Below are 14618 nucleotides of genomic sequence, written 5' to 3'. Positions count from 1 at the left end.
AACAATTGAGGTATCATATAGTAAAAGCATGCGTTTCGTCCATGTGTCTTGAATGATTATCACTGTTCGGCTGGCAGCAAATCCATGATATATTCCACACAACTGCGATTGGCGGTCAAAAGACGACACATTTCTGAGAAAAGACTGATCTTGGCATGGCTGAAGCATGACTGCTCCAGATAGGCTCCTCCTAGCATAAAACGAACCATGGGTCACGCCCAATTTCGAGCCCAGATCCCACTTTACTTAGTGTCCCTAGGCTTGCTGGGCAAACACGTTCCAGTTTGTCATCAAAATAATAAACCCTGTAAAAAGCAAGAGCTAGTTCTGTTTAGACTGTTTCCGTATAAAATATCACCGTATACGTGATCGTAGCGTTAGGTTACCGATCGATTCACAATAGTTAATTTATATACAAACAACTCCCTGCAAGTGGCTCTCTACACTCCGCAGTCATCCGCTTAGTGCATATATACACAATCGTATTTCTCGTTCAACCCAGTGGTTGTATCATGGAACCAAATGTGTGTCAAATGTTCTTGGACTTCAGAAAGATAGACATCGCAGGAAGCGGCGTACATGACTTCGGGCCAACTTAAATGCCTAAAGGAACAACATGCACAGCAACAGATAAACAATGTAAATAAGTAACTGTGTATATTATATATATAAACGTACACGGAAGGGTGCAGCTGACGAAGACTGAGGTCATAATACGTGCGCGAGGAGTAAAAGTAACACAGGCACCTTTGTTTTGCTACCATGAAGCATCAAACAACATTTATTGAATACCGGAAAGAAAAAAACTTATCTAGCGTTATCGGATTCACCCAGTGAACATAGCAACGGGACAGACCCTAGCTACTATGCAGGTTAGCATCCTGGGTGCTTAGGCGAAGCTGGAAGAATGGCATATAAAGACGCATTCTTGCGTTGAATGTCAAAAAGGGTGACATACTCAGACTGTCCTGTATCCATCACTGGGTTGTAAACTGTAGATAATGATGCAGGTTAGCAATACCCCAACCTACGTATGAATGTAACCCCAAGAGATTTCGATTCGGTTAGGTACCGTTTTTCCTGAATCACGTAACATTGTCACGTTACGATGGAACATGATAATGTAACTATTCATTTGTCATTGAATCAACGAAATTGCCTATAATAGGTTGATGACTTTACAAAACATGAGCCGTTCTGGTCGCAAAGGTTTTGTCATGAAAAACATTCGTCTCTCAACGTTAAACGAGAACGTCTGGAATAATCAAGAGGCGGCGCATAACAAGACGGTGAGATTAGGCGCGAAATTCTCTAAACTAGTAGAAATACAATGGAAAAAAGCCCTCAATGCGATCAAACTGGAAACTAGTTTTTGTTCCACAAAAGATCCGCCCTCCTTTCTAAATAATTCCCCAAATAATTAGGCCACGTATGATTGATCTTCCGGAGCAGCCGCTCGTGTTTTAAGCTAAAAGCTTGCTTTACTTCGCTGGCTACCGGCAACAATATCCCTATGCAGAGATACAAGCCAGCAGACTTAAGTTGAAGCGTACGGAGTCAGTCTCATACATTTTCACTTCAGTAACTACACCTAGAAGGGGGTAATGTTGTGAAAGACCCGTCGTAATAAACGTCTGGTGCATTTACTTAGGAAATGTCACTCTATACAAATGGATTCTCGATAACCGAAGTCGCATATCGTCTAGTAATAGATTCACTAAATCATATAGGTTAAAATTTATATAATCTCGAAGGTAGGCGACTAGCTAAAAGCGTCTGGCCTATTACTCCCGTTATTTACTTAAGCCAGGTTACTCACCTGGAATCACTTCTACGGTCATTTTCAATTCAATTCGAGTTACAAATCAGCTTTCATGGTGACAGGATCTTGCTTGGTTTCGTAGTTGGGTACGCTTTTAATGGTACACTATTTTGCTCAGTGACCCAGTCGCGTGCATTTGCACCGATGATGGCCGAAAGCAGGCTCTATGGCTGAAAGGTGGACATAAGGCTACCTGAAGTTGATTAGGACAATTCACGAAAGTACCTCGTAGTTTCAACATGACTAAGAAGCAGCATCGATAGAATCACCGATCTTCGCGCAGTGTCAGAACTGGTCGCGTAGGCGGATCATCGTGTCAGAAGTCATGTTAGTCACTGCTGCCGAAATCGCATTGGCAGTGCATCTGATGCGGAAGGTGAAAAGTACCAACTGGCCCGGTCCTTATCAAATTATGGTCAGACATTTGTGCTCGAACGACGCCGACGTAAATGGAACGGCGATTATTGTAGTCGGCCGCGTTTGTTTAGATCGTCTCCAGACTTGCGACCTGCTCATCAAAGACTGCACTCTTCTACCTTGAACGTGTTTAAAGTCATAACGTTTATTAGTTTTCCCTGTGTTTAGCAGCTTGTCTAACGATTTTAGTTGACACAGTCATCATCAAAACTGGTTGCGACCTGTCTGTCTGTCTGTTCTGAAGTATCTGAAAAGGCAAACACTAGTTTCCGCTGTTGTCCACCTAAAGACTTGCGACTGACATGAGGAACTATAAAATGTAGGCAATTTAAACTTCTTACCTCAAACTTCAGTTCGCCATTTGCGTTGAATAGTATTTACAGAGCCTTCTAGGACAAGGGGTTTGACTACTTTTAAGGTCTTGCTTTTAGTTGATGCTTACAAAAGGCATATACACAAGATGCTAACTGTCCCTGAGTAATGACCTTATCAGGCGATGCCTAGCGTCAGATGCAGTTCCTGTATCACGCAGATGCAACAATCTATTAGGTCAGGAAAAGCCAACGGAGGCTAGCCACAACCCATGTGTATGGAAAATAACGACCAAATCGCGTTACGTATTTTACAGGAAGGGCTCCATTTGTTGATCGTTATAATATTTACTTATCGTTTAATGAGACGAAAGTTAGTTAGTGAACGGGGAAAGCTTTTACTAGAATCTTGCATCTTTGCAAGCCCTATCGGAATCGCACCTAAATATATATCTGGGAAATGATTGAGATTGAAAGTTTAAACTTGACGTCAATGTCACTAAAACTTACTGAGGAATAAAAAAAAAAAAAGACAAAAACAGTCGCAACGGCGCGGCTTCCATAGGAAAACTGCTCAACACAGCCTCTTACAGCTCTCATTATAATGTTACCGTATTCGTTTAGCTACATCTATTTTTTTTTCTGCTAATTTTCTACAGGGCGCGTTGAACTACGACTTTCTCCTAGGTGTATTACGTATGAGAATATACGGTACGGACGTGGAGGACAAATATGCTAATCAAGAGATGAGACAAAAGTTCTTTGACTGTTCTAAACTATTGCAATATATAGCACCATGCTGATATAGCCTGCCCCAATCCAGTTTTTCAAAGTATTTTCATAATAGTACCGTTTCAATAGAAATGCGAGAAACTCACATAAAAATTAACAATACGCCAATTGATTATACTATGTACGAATATATTAGGTTCTACACCTTCATGAACCTCTAGATCGAAGTCTGTACCCGTGTCTGTTTTTAAATACCTACCCTAGGAGCAACATTAACGTGATCGATGTCAGGACCTCTACATGTTTTATAAGACCACTTGACTGAAAAAAATAACGACACCATTTATCGTACGCTGTGGGTACTGAAATGTACTGCCGAGAATCCTGGCTACGTCATTGCGCCCATAAAGATAAACATCTTATCTCAGCTATTTCGTTTGCTGGAACACAACATCCCATCGTTCTCTACTAGATTTTGCCTACCTGCACACCGACAGGGACGCCGATCCCACACTGTGACCGAAGCCCATTTGTTTACATGTACACAACTTCTGATACAGGACAATAACTCGCCCAGAATTATCCGTGCTTGTAAGCCACTCAACCACGTAATCAACTTCGCAATTGCATCATAGAGCTAAAGACACAACCATCCTAGATTGATTGTTGGAGATCGTCAATATCTGCACGATTATATCACACATGAAACAAATGCTCTCGCCGATACACAAACCCGTGAATAATGACCCATTGTATGAGCGAGTCTCTACTGATCATGAACTTTCGACCGCCTGCAAACGCCGATTTCCTAAAAATGAATTAGATCAGTCCAGCGTAACTGGATTCGCGCTGTTATTACTGCCTACAACAGTAATTTGGTAGAAAAGGTCATTTGTACGGGCCCTTTGAAATGTCGCAAACAGGCGTTCAGCATGGACCACCGTCACATACTCATCATAAAGGGAGTCCTTAGACCGCTTATAGATAATATGAGCCGACATGACAGGAGCTCTCTATGTTTCGAATTTTACGTCCGGTGTCGCCATTGAGCATTCCATCAGACAGACTATCTGGCTGGCTCCCAACCATCACGAAACAAACCGTCTGTCGATGCCCGGGTTCTAGCCTAAACAGTAACGTAACCCTAAGATACAAGAGCTCCTATATGGCAACAACTGCAAGGAAGGCTTCGGCGAACCTTCTTCTACGTCAACAGAGGCCGCAGGTACGCTGTTTATGAAAACACTTTCGGGGCAATCACCGGGCCATCGCTAGACAGCAGGGTTTGGTTTACCCGTTTTTTATAGCCATACTCTATAATGTGCATCGCGAAAGCGCGTCCTAGGTTTCACGATAGCCTGTGGCATGGGAATATATACTGGCAATGGATGAAGGTCGACACGGGGTGGCATGGACGTCCAAACTGAATCGAGAGAGAAAAAAGGTTTATTGCTGGTTCGTGTACCATCACCGAGGCATAAATATAACGCAGTGTATCTGAATATGCAAGCTCATATTATTTGTAAAACAGAAATATAATTTTGTGATCATGTGAGTTAAAACTGTATCCCTATATATATATATATATATATATATATATAGGGTATATATATATATATATATATATATACGCTATAGAAGTAAGCTTGTGTCTCGAAGATATTTTAACTACCTAGCTTATCGGGTCGACAATCTTATGATAATATATTACATATTAACAGCAATAATGTATTATACATCATCACGAAAGTTCAAAAAGTATTAGATGCAGATTTTGGGTATTAATTAGCTTTTAACATAGCATGAGTACACTGGCGAAACTAAAGCCGCATCGATATCACTTAATTTCTAAAGATTTCCTGGATCTCAGTCACTCGCAAATCTCAGCAAGAACATTTTATCAGAACATTTCGACAATCATGGGATCTTAGATTACTTACTAATACATGTTGGAACGACTATGAGGTCACTATTCAAATAGCTACAAAGAGAGTGACTGGTTCTCTATGACTTCAACAGGGAAGAGCTAGATGGCTTGGTTTAATTCTGCGCGCATCATCGTTTAGCTTGCACCAGCCTGATCATATCAGCAGACGGTGCCTTTAAGCGGAAGTCTCGAAACAACTTTTCGGCAAACGGTCCCAGTCATGGTCTGCTGCGTGGTATACAGGCTGGGCCATATAGAAGCGGCTTAGTAAACACTGGAGAAGGGCTATTCAAGTTGGGTCGTATTTCTCGGAACCAATGGGTTACTTCGAAGTTAGTCCCGCTCTAAAGGATTACAAAAACTTCATTGGGACTACTACGCTTCTTTCAGGCCGTTGTGGTCACTGGATCTCTCGAAGTATGCGTCAAGTTTTACGGACCAGCGGGTTGTTCGGGAACGAAATGAGCTTATGTTGTTTAGACGTTGATGATGACGTTTGCAGAATACGACAGACAAGAAGACGGCCATTTCAAAGACAGCTGAAATACTGTTGGTAAATAGTTGGTAGATTATCTAATACCATGATACAGTTCAGTATTTAAAATATTTATTATCATCACCTTACCAAATGATATGTCACTGATAGGGCAGAATAGCTGATTAGAAACTGAAACCAATAGCCCGTTATAATTTATATCGTATCGTACCAGTCGTCGGCGGCGGCCGCTCCGATCGCCCAAATGACGCTATAATGGACGAATGATACATCTACAATTTGACATATCTACAGGCTTATATACATATATATACACAACGACCTACATAAACAATAACAGACAGACAGGCAGGCAGGCAGACAGACCTATACTGAAGCACTTTTTAGATCTAGAACATAACAACCAGCAATAACCGACAATCGCAGCAGTTGCAGCGATCCTGGGCATATTCAGTCGATAAGACCCGCTGAACAGGATCTGTTCCTGGTAAGGGGTTTCTACTAAAGGAAGATGAGTCTATTAAGCAAAGGCACATTTGCGAGGCCGTTGCGTCCTCCTTTTGACGCCATAGGCCTGAAATGTTATCTATTCTGTATAACAAACGGCTCCTTGAACCTAACTGCTCTGATCTTACCATTGTTATAATGAGGTCGTTAACCTGATGACGTCTTTCGCTAAGGCTGTTGATGCCGAAATTTGCCTCATAAAAACTCTGTCTCCGGTGAGACTGTAGCCAAAGCTCGTTTAACCATCTCCATTTTGGTCGTTAACAGCTGTCCATTCGGGTGCATATGTCGATTCCGTTAGGAAAGTACCAGATCCGCCGATATAAGTTGGAATGTTTATATATGTATATAAAATTGGTTAATAAGGTTTGCAGTGCTTAAGTCGAAGAGCGACTGCGACCTCATGGAGGCATTTTATTTATAATAATTATATGTACCAACGAAGAAGAATAAGATAAAATTATAAAAATCGTTTTTGACAATTTTTGTCTTATACTTGCACATTATTTCAGCCTTTGTTCAAGTTGGTGCAACATTTACATGATCGATGTCCAAGCGACACCCACTACTCCCTCCTATTTCTACATAGATACAGGCTTTTCTGTATGCGCATAGTTGTTCTGGCTACCCCCTGTTTGTTACCGCTGCTGGGTTTAAAAGAAGGAGATTGATACTGTTCTCACCCCCCAACAGCAGCGGCCAGGCAAATGAGCAATTAGCTGGATCAATTCAGGCAATTGGCAGTTCTGCGTCAGTCGTAAAGTGTCGTTCATTTCGGAGATCGGACGTAAGTTATCTGCGCAGCCGACCTCTATTGTTCGTTCGGCTGTTCTCTTCATTATTCTTTACAGGGACAGTGTAACTCTTCTGTCGCCCCAAAACTGGGGCAAATCTGTTCGGTTCGTGCGTTGTTAATCGCTGTCGGAAGGGAGCTGAGCCATGAGAGCACAATTCAGATCCGGTCAAAGGCACTTCTAATATTTTTTGCTCTTTCCCTCTGAGATGAAGCTGATTTCTACTGAGCCACTGGGCAAGTTCGCCGGTACTTTTCGCCGCGCGCGCTTTGTAGAGTTCCCCAGAACGGACCCGTTGTCGATTTGGGCGTATTTAATCGAACGAGGCCTACTTGAAGAGAAATAGACACCAAACTACTAATAATACAAGGAAGGACCAGATAATTAAACAGCATCTGAGAGAAAACGAGCAGAGAAAAGGGGAGGATGACAGAATGTGAATGATTACAGACAAATCTGATCTCTCAAAAAAACAGACGACAACGGCCACGAAGTCAAACCACTCGAACTTGAGCGCTCCCTACTGTCGCCGTTGGCTTCAGAGAGGCGCAGGACGCGTTACCAAATCGGGCTCGTGGTTAACTCGAACTACTCCCGCAGCTGCAGCGACTACCAGTGCTTCCACCGTGTTTCCCTCTACGATAGGGGAATTCAACAATGCCAGACGCACACAAATTGAAAATGCGTCGCTACAAAGGGAAACGCACGCACCCTTTGGCCCTTGTAACTGTGCCGTTAACACCTCAAAAGCCGGAAACTCGTAAGGTACTCCTTGTCAAGGGAAAGACCTTTATTGCTAAAGCAGCGAGCTTGATGAAGTGAAATATATTGCCCTCACTGGTTCTCCATCCGCCACAATGGAAGTAATGCTAATCAACAATCGCGAGACAACCACCTTCGGGCATTTCAGTGTTCGTAGAGACTGCACCAGATTTGAGTGTGGATAGTGCGGACTCTTTCCTATGGTGAGCTTCGAGCCATTGTTGATTAGTTGTATAATCGTCAATGCATCGGTAAACCATCTGGGGTGCTAAGGAGGATTTAAGTTAGAATAGTTAAGAATAAATAGGGAAGCTCAGCTTGAAACGATTCGAGGAATGAATATCGTGAAAAACTAGTCGACGGTAGATCCTTAATCCGCTTGATTTTTGCCTTAAGAGGCTATTTCGCTCACAAATAAACAGAAACAAAAAAACTGACTGCAGATTTGTAGAAGTTTACCTGAAAAAAAGCTAACGCACAGTCAACGTGGCAATGCCGTGTTGATTAAGCGTTAGTTTGCATTTGTATGGTATTATCATTAACCTCAGTTAAGGGTAAAGCTGGAGCTGCGTTTCGGCGACGCTCTCAGTTGAACATTGAGATACTTAGTTTAGTATACAGAACGACCACATTGGCCCCCTGTAACCGGCAGCTATCGAGATAACTGTTCATTGCAAAGAATGAGCCTTTGTGTAACACCAACGTCACCCTGTACGTAAGCAAAATTACGATTCATCCGGGTAGAGAGTAGAGGAATGGCATATGGATACGAACCCAGGAAAGTTTACATTTTTATGTATACAAACGGAACATTCACATACTTGACCAAAACCTCTTTCAAATATTCTGCCGACTCGGCCATGGCTGTGCAACCCAACTGCTCCTCTTGTGTGTCATAAACAGCTTCAAAAGTTTCTACCATTTTCCCCCCTTTCAATGTTCGATTTCATTGGTTCTCATCTTTAGTAAAGCCCCACTATCCACTCTCGAGACTACAAAGGATATTCAGAAAGAAATGCTTCTTTTCATACTGAATTGTCCCGTTGAGACGGTTTTTATTGTAAAAAATAGAGAAATAAAGCTGGCGGAAACAAAACCACTACGACAGTGTCCTATTTTGCCTCCCGTTTTTATTTCTCCTTCATTTCGCTTCGTTATTCATGTCCGAACCCCCTTTTTTTGATTTTCCGTCTAGCTGACAGCCGTAGGCTTCACTTCAACTAGCGATGGTCCCGGCTCGCCTTCTATTATATATAGAAAGGCCTTGCTCTTGGATGCTGAGACTGGTATTCAATCAACTTTCGGTTAGATACATATTGGTATATTAGAGAGCTAGAACTTTCGCCAGTCTGCTCAGAAATGAGGTACTAAGAAATACAGTGAGAAACCGGGTTTCATCACGCAGCATGTGCAACATAATATATATATATATGCTACTGTCTATTTCTCCCTGACTAAACAATATAGACGAAATCTCGATGATCGATGATCCTACAAAAGCAAAGTTTGGCCGAATATAGCAATGATTAGGTGACGATTCCTTAGCCTGGTGCTAGACAAGAACATAAAGAACAGACGAGAATGGCTGGTCTCTGATGAACCGACGGGCCTGCCGTGAAACGAACTGGAAGCTGCTAAAAGATTTTGTATTCTGAAAAAAGATGCCAGCCAACGCGCGAGTTCGAAGCAAGATGGCCTGTCGATGTAAAACATGAGTATGTTAGTTTGCGCACTTTGTTTCAGTGGCGCGTGGAACATTCCCTAGTATAGCGGTATTAGAGGGAGGATGTCGACCAAGAACATATAATCATTCCTGTATATTGAAGGCACTGTAAATGAGCCCGTTGTATCTATAGCTGACGGACTGATTTTTCTGTGGTGATAACAGGTAAACACACACCTTTAACCTTTTACGATGCTTCCCAATTTCAGAGGAAAAAACAGAGCAATCTGATACTTGTTACGCATTTTCAATCCTGTTGATTCTCGTACGTTTTTCAAGCTACGCATGAGATACGAGCAAAACAATGAATAAGCACACCTTAACTCTCAGAACTTAGCGATCTGGTTTATTGACTATCCATTTTTTTAAATAAAATTACCAGTAAAATATCACTATAGAGAAGACATTTTCATCTGTGACGTCTATATCGTTTAGGCTCGTCCAAAGAAACATTAAGGGAAAAAGAACACGTTAACATCCGATTTGCTTCTTTATCGATGTGTCCCTTCATTGTACCTTCGCCCATCGCGGATTTTTTACGATCGTCATTGCCCTATAGTCTGTTCTTTCTGTATAGTCTGTCAGTGGAACATTGTTTTAGTTCACCCCCGGTTTTCGTTCCATGCTTTTTTGTTCTAAACAGTTGCCCGCGATGTAAAACCAACAGCTGCATCGAGCTAGCATCTGTGACCCTTACGACTGTGTGCGCGACTGACGGTAGAGAGAACAGAATCAGCATGGAATAGATAGCACTGTAAAGCGAGCTATAGCCTGAACAGCGAACCTACGCGGTCGTATGCGGTTGGAGATGGTTACAAAGGGCAGCACCCTATAGGCGGGTAATAACTGAGTCCGTTGATGTGATCGACAGCCGATAGCTTTGCTTAGACCATCGGTCTTCGGTTTCTCTTCCAGTCGCGAATTCTAACTACCCGCTAGGAAAACTAGCTTAGTATAGCTGAAGTTACATGTTACGTTCTCGATCAGAGAAACCTTACGTGTGCCGCAAAAGGCATAAGGTGTGGGCAAAGAGGTTTCCAACGTTTTCCCCATTAAGATTTGCTTTCTACAGACCAGACCAGGTGCATCTTACCTCGTACAAAATGCAACTTTTGAAAAATGTAGCAAGAATACGAACCTGAGCAACGAATAACCGGGGGTGATACAGTATACGCAAGTCGAACATGGAAAACCGTGAGCTGTAACCTACAAAGCCTGAAAGGAGTAGTGGGCCGTGTTGAGAGAAATAAGACTCACGATTCGGTGCGTCCCGCTTCTAAGGCCGCGTTTAAATAGGAGATGCTTTTTGAAAGGGACTTGTATGGCCTGCAGCCGGCTGCCTCTCGAGTCTCTTTATGTTGAATCAAGGTGTTAGACACATAAAAGATTCGATTTCGGCGAGGCCGCGAGGTTTCGTACTGTTTAGGTTCGCAAGTATGAGAATATATACAGAAAGTTGCCTCGAACATTCATTATGATAACTAGCATTGCTCAATGATGCGGTATAAAGCACTACAGATTCGCACCGAATTTACCAATGCATATGATTTACAGTTTATATGCGTGTTTTCATCATGGCTTCGGATAAAGCGACGCCTGTCTTCAATAAAAAAAGATGTGTACATAGTTGTTCTCATCATTGGCGAATAGGATCAATATTACTAACAAGCAGGAAACTGAATTTAGTAGAACATCCGAATATGGTATGGATGGACAAATTAACGAATAGGTAGCCATTGAAATGACGCTGGAACAGCAGGTATGCAAATGGTCTAACTTGTAGTGAATAGTTCTGATCCAGGAAATCGACCGATATCGAGGAGGTAGATAATATGTCAGCAAACCCACTCTACCGGGCTTGTAGCATATCTCATTCTGCCAGAAATAGGACTTGATAAGAAAATACCAAATTCTATTTTCGAATCTCTGCGTCCATGTTCCATTTCCCTTCGGGCCGCCCCACAATCCACATAACCGCCCCTACCCATGATTTCCTCGCCCTCATCGTGGCGTAATAGCTACATTACCCTGTTGCTCCCCGTTCTTTTGACTCTAGAAACATTTTTGATTTAGAAAGACTGTGCATAATATGGGTCTTGGTGGGCCGGTCTCCTCTCTAACTAGCCTACTAACCGATGGGAATGAAGTTAAATTATCTACAAATTTGAGTGTAGACACACTTCGATTTTGCAATAGGAAACCGAACAGCAACAGAGGCGCTGATAAATAGTAGTCCTGTTCTTCCAGATTGCAATGTTTTGAAGATTAAAAGGTCTTTGCTTATAGTTATAGTGGACATGTTTTGATTGGCCGGTCTATTTTGCCTGAGATCTCGCTAAGTTTGAAATATAAGGCATTCAACAACCTTCATTTTGACACATACATACACATTTTGCCGAAAGAAATTCGTAAGGTCCTGTGCATGGTCGATTCGGTCGGATAAGTTCAGGACGTTGAGTTGGCTTCACCTAACCACGACCACACACAAATGGACTTGATCGTTCTTATTACAATCGGTTAGTGTTGGCTCATTGTGTAGACAGTTCGCTCCTACATTGGGACATTTCTCTACATATTTTTATCTCTTAGACATTTCCTTAGTAACGTCTTAGATAGCGCCGTAACTTTTTATATCAAAACATAGATTCGTTTTCGTGTAACTTTCTAGTGCTGTTTCTTCTGTATTTCTTCTGTATTCAGTGGTATTTCTTCTGAGTATTACTGATGCAGCATTTTCGTACAAGACCTTTTCGTGTAACTTTCTAGTGCTGTTTCTTCTGTATTTCTTCTGTATTCAGTGGTATTTCTTCTGAGTATTACTGATGCAGCATTTTCGTACAAGACCTGTTCCTACAGACTATCGGCTACCGAACGCCCTGATAGCTTGCCAAAGGCGAAGTCAGTTCGTTATTGGGGAAGGAGAAGTCGTAGGAAGTAATTTTGGATTGCTCTTCTGAGACGAAAATAGACGGATGCGGCGATGGACAGTGGAACAGCGTACGTGGATAACCATTGAACGCAGGTAAAGCGTCCCCCAACAATTGCTTGCGCAGATGCGCTGTTTTGCATCCTGCCATAGTAGATAACGATTGTTAAAACCATCTATTTCCCAAAGAATGAAAACACAACTGTCCTTTCCCACAATCATCGACTGGTTTCATTCTTCGAGGCGGATTCCGCGCGTTACCGTGGTCAGCCGAGGGTGGCGAGCAACCCGTTAGAACAATGCCATTCACACAGCCGATCAGACGACTCTTTTTTCTTTTATTCTTTCTGCTATCGATCTGTTTTCTTTTTTATACCGTTAAGCAGTATGAGAATTGAGGAAACAAGGGGGCTGCTGGAGGTTGGAATTGTGGGAAGATATAAACGTTGCGCTATACTAGTAGAGGAATCACCGTTCGCCAGTCGACGCAATCGAGCGAAATGTACTGTAAATGTCAGGCGCACTACCCCTATATACTCGCCCACAACGACAACGGAGAAGCAGAACACCCACTCATTGGCTCATGTCTGCTCCTGGTACTATTTCGCTCGATGTCGACACCAGCTCGTGGTTCACGCCAATGCGGATTACAAAAATTGAGCCTAAATAGAGCGATTTGAAGCTTTCAAACGCTTGGGTTTTTTGTCTTTTACTCCTGTAGGTCCATTTGGTCTCGGCGCTATTCGGTGGCTCGACCGTTCTCTGTTCGAGGCGCAATCTTTCTCCATCGACGACTACTGCCTGGCAGCTACTGGTACTTTGGAGTTTTATGCCTTTGCTCACTCTGATCCTGTTTTACTACTATAGCCCCTTCTTTTTACTATCTTTCTTCCCTCTGTTCTTTTAAATAGCCCAAACACAGTCTGGCTAGAGAAGGGTGTCGTCTGCAACATATACGTAGATGGAGTTTTATTCTTTTGTCGCTGCCGATACGTTAGTCGTCGGAGACAGCAACTGACAACTCTCTGGCTGTCAGGAGTCGGGACGGAGCCGATCTTCGAGCATTAGAGGGCTAGTCTTTACGGTCTACGATCTGGAATGCCTACGACGGTTCGGCAATGAGATGACTGGCCTCTCATTGTATTGGGCCGTTTACTGATTCGTGGCGAGAGGTCGCCACTTTCGCGCTTTGAAACTACACGCAGATATCCATAATATAATGAATGAGCGTCTGCAGGGAGAGTTCGTAGGCCGACTTTACAACGTCTAAACACACTTCCGTACTCTAGACATCCACTTAACTAGATTGAGATCGCTGGTCCTGGTAGTCGGATTGCTACAACTTATCCTAAAGCCACCACAGTTGCTAGTCGTGCTGTTTTCGTTACATTATCAGACGGATAACAGCAGGGACTGGCGAAGGCTTAGGACGGCTTCCAGAGGACGCACTGTAGGCGCTCTATGAGATGAGCTTCTATAGACATGGCAAACATATAGTCACATACTCGATGTAGATGTTTGCTACTCGGTCCATACTGCTGGTAGAAGTATACCTACCACGTCGCTAGAGCAGGGAGTGCACGAGCAAAAAGTCGTGTCGAAATGAAGCACAATCGTTCGCCTTTGTAGAGCCAGTCGGTTCATTGCCTTGTCGACGTTACCTTTGCCCCGTGAACACAAAGAGATTGAGAACTCATCGGCCAGAAAGAAAGCAGACTAAATGGGCAGTCAACAATTCGTTCTGGCAATGTGTGCGCTGATGTATGTCACAATGTGTCGAAGAATACCGTTATCTGAGGATATAATAATCAATAGAGGCAGAGCTGACTGACTGAATAGACGCGTGAATATAAAGCAGATACCTTATTGAACGTTCGATAAATGTATGAGCGTATTCAAATTATGTTTTAAATCACAAGCAACGACTTTTACGAGACGTTGGGTAATTTGAAATCTGGGTAAGCTGACCCACGAGCTTCGCTTCACGCCTTTTTCTTCCTAATAATTCGATTTACCAAATTTATTATATCCAGCCTAACGTAGCTAATTGACTTTGTCCCTGGGATTTAGCTGTCAGACGACATCTGAAAGACGTACGTTAATCGAGGTGATTTTCGGCCGATTTTAAGTAGAACAAGTAGCGATCGATAGAATCGACGAATTTATTGATTCTGTTTCAAAGCATCACCAAGGTTTTTTTT

The sequence above is a fragment of the Varroa jacobsoni genome, unplaced genomic scaffold (assembly GCF_002532875.2).
Source record: "Varroa jacobsoni isolate VJ856 unplaced genomic scaffold, vjacob_1.0 scaffold_355, whole genome shotgun sequence".
NCBI classification, from domain to species: Eukaryota; Metazoa; Arthropoda; class Arachnida; order Mesostigmata; family Varroidae; genus Varroa; species Varroa jacobsoni.
Note: the sequence above shows the minus strand (reverse complement) of the source record.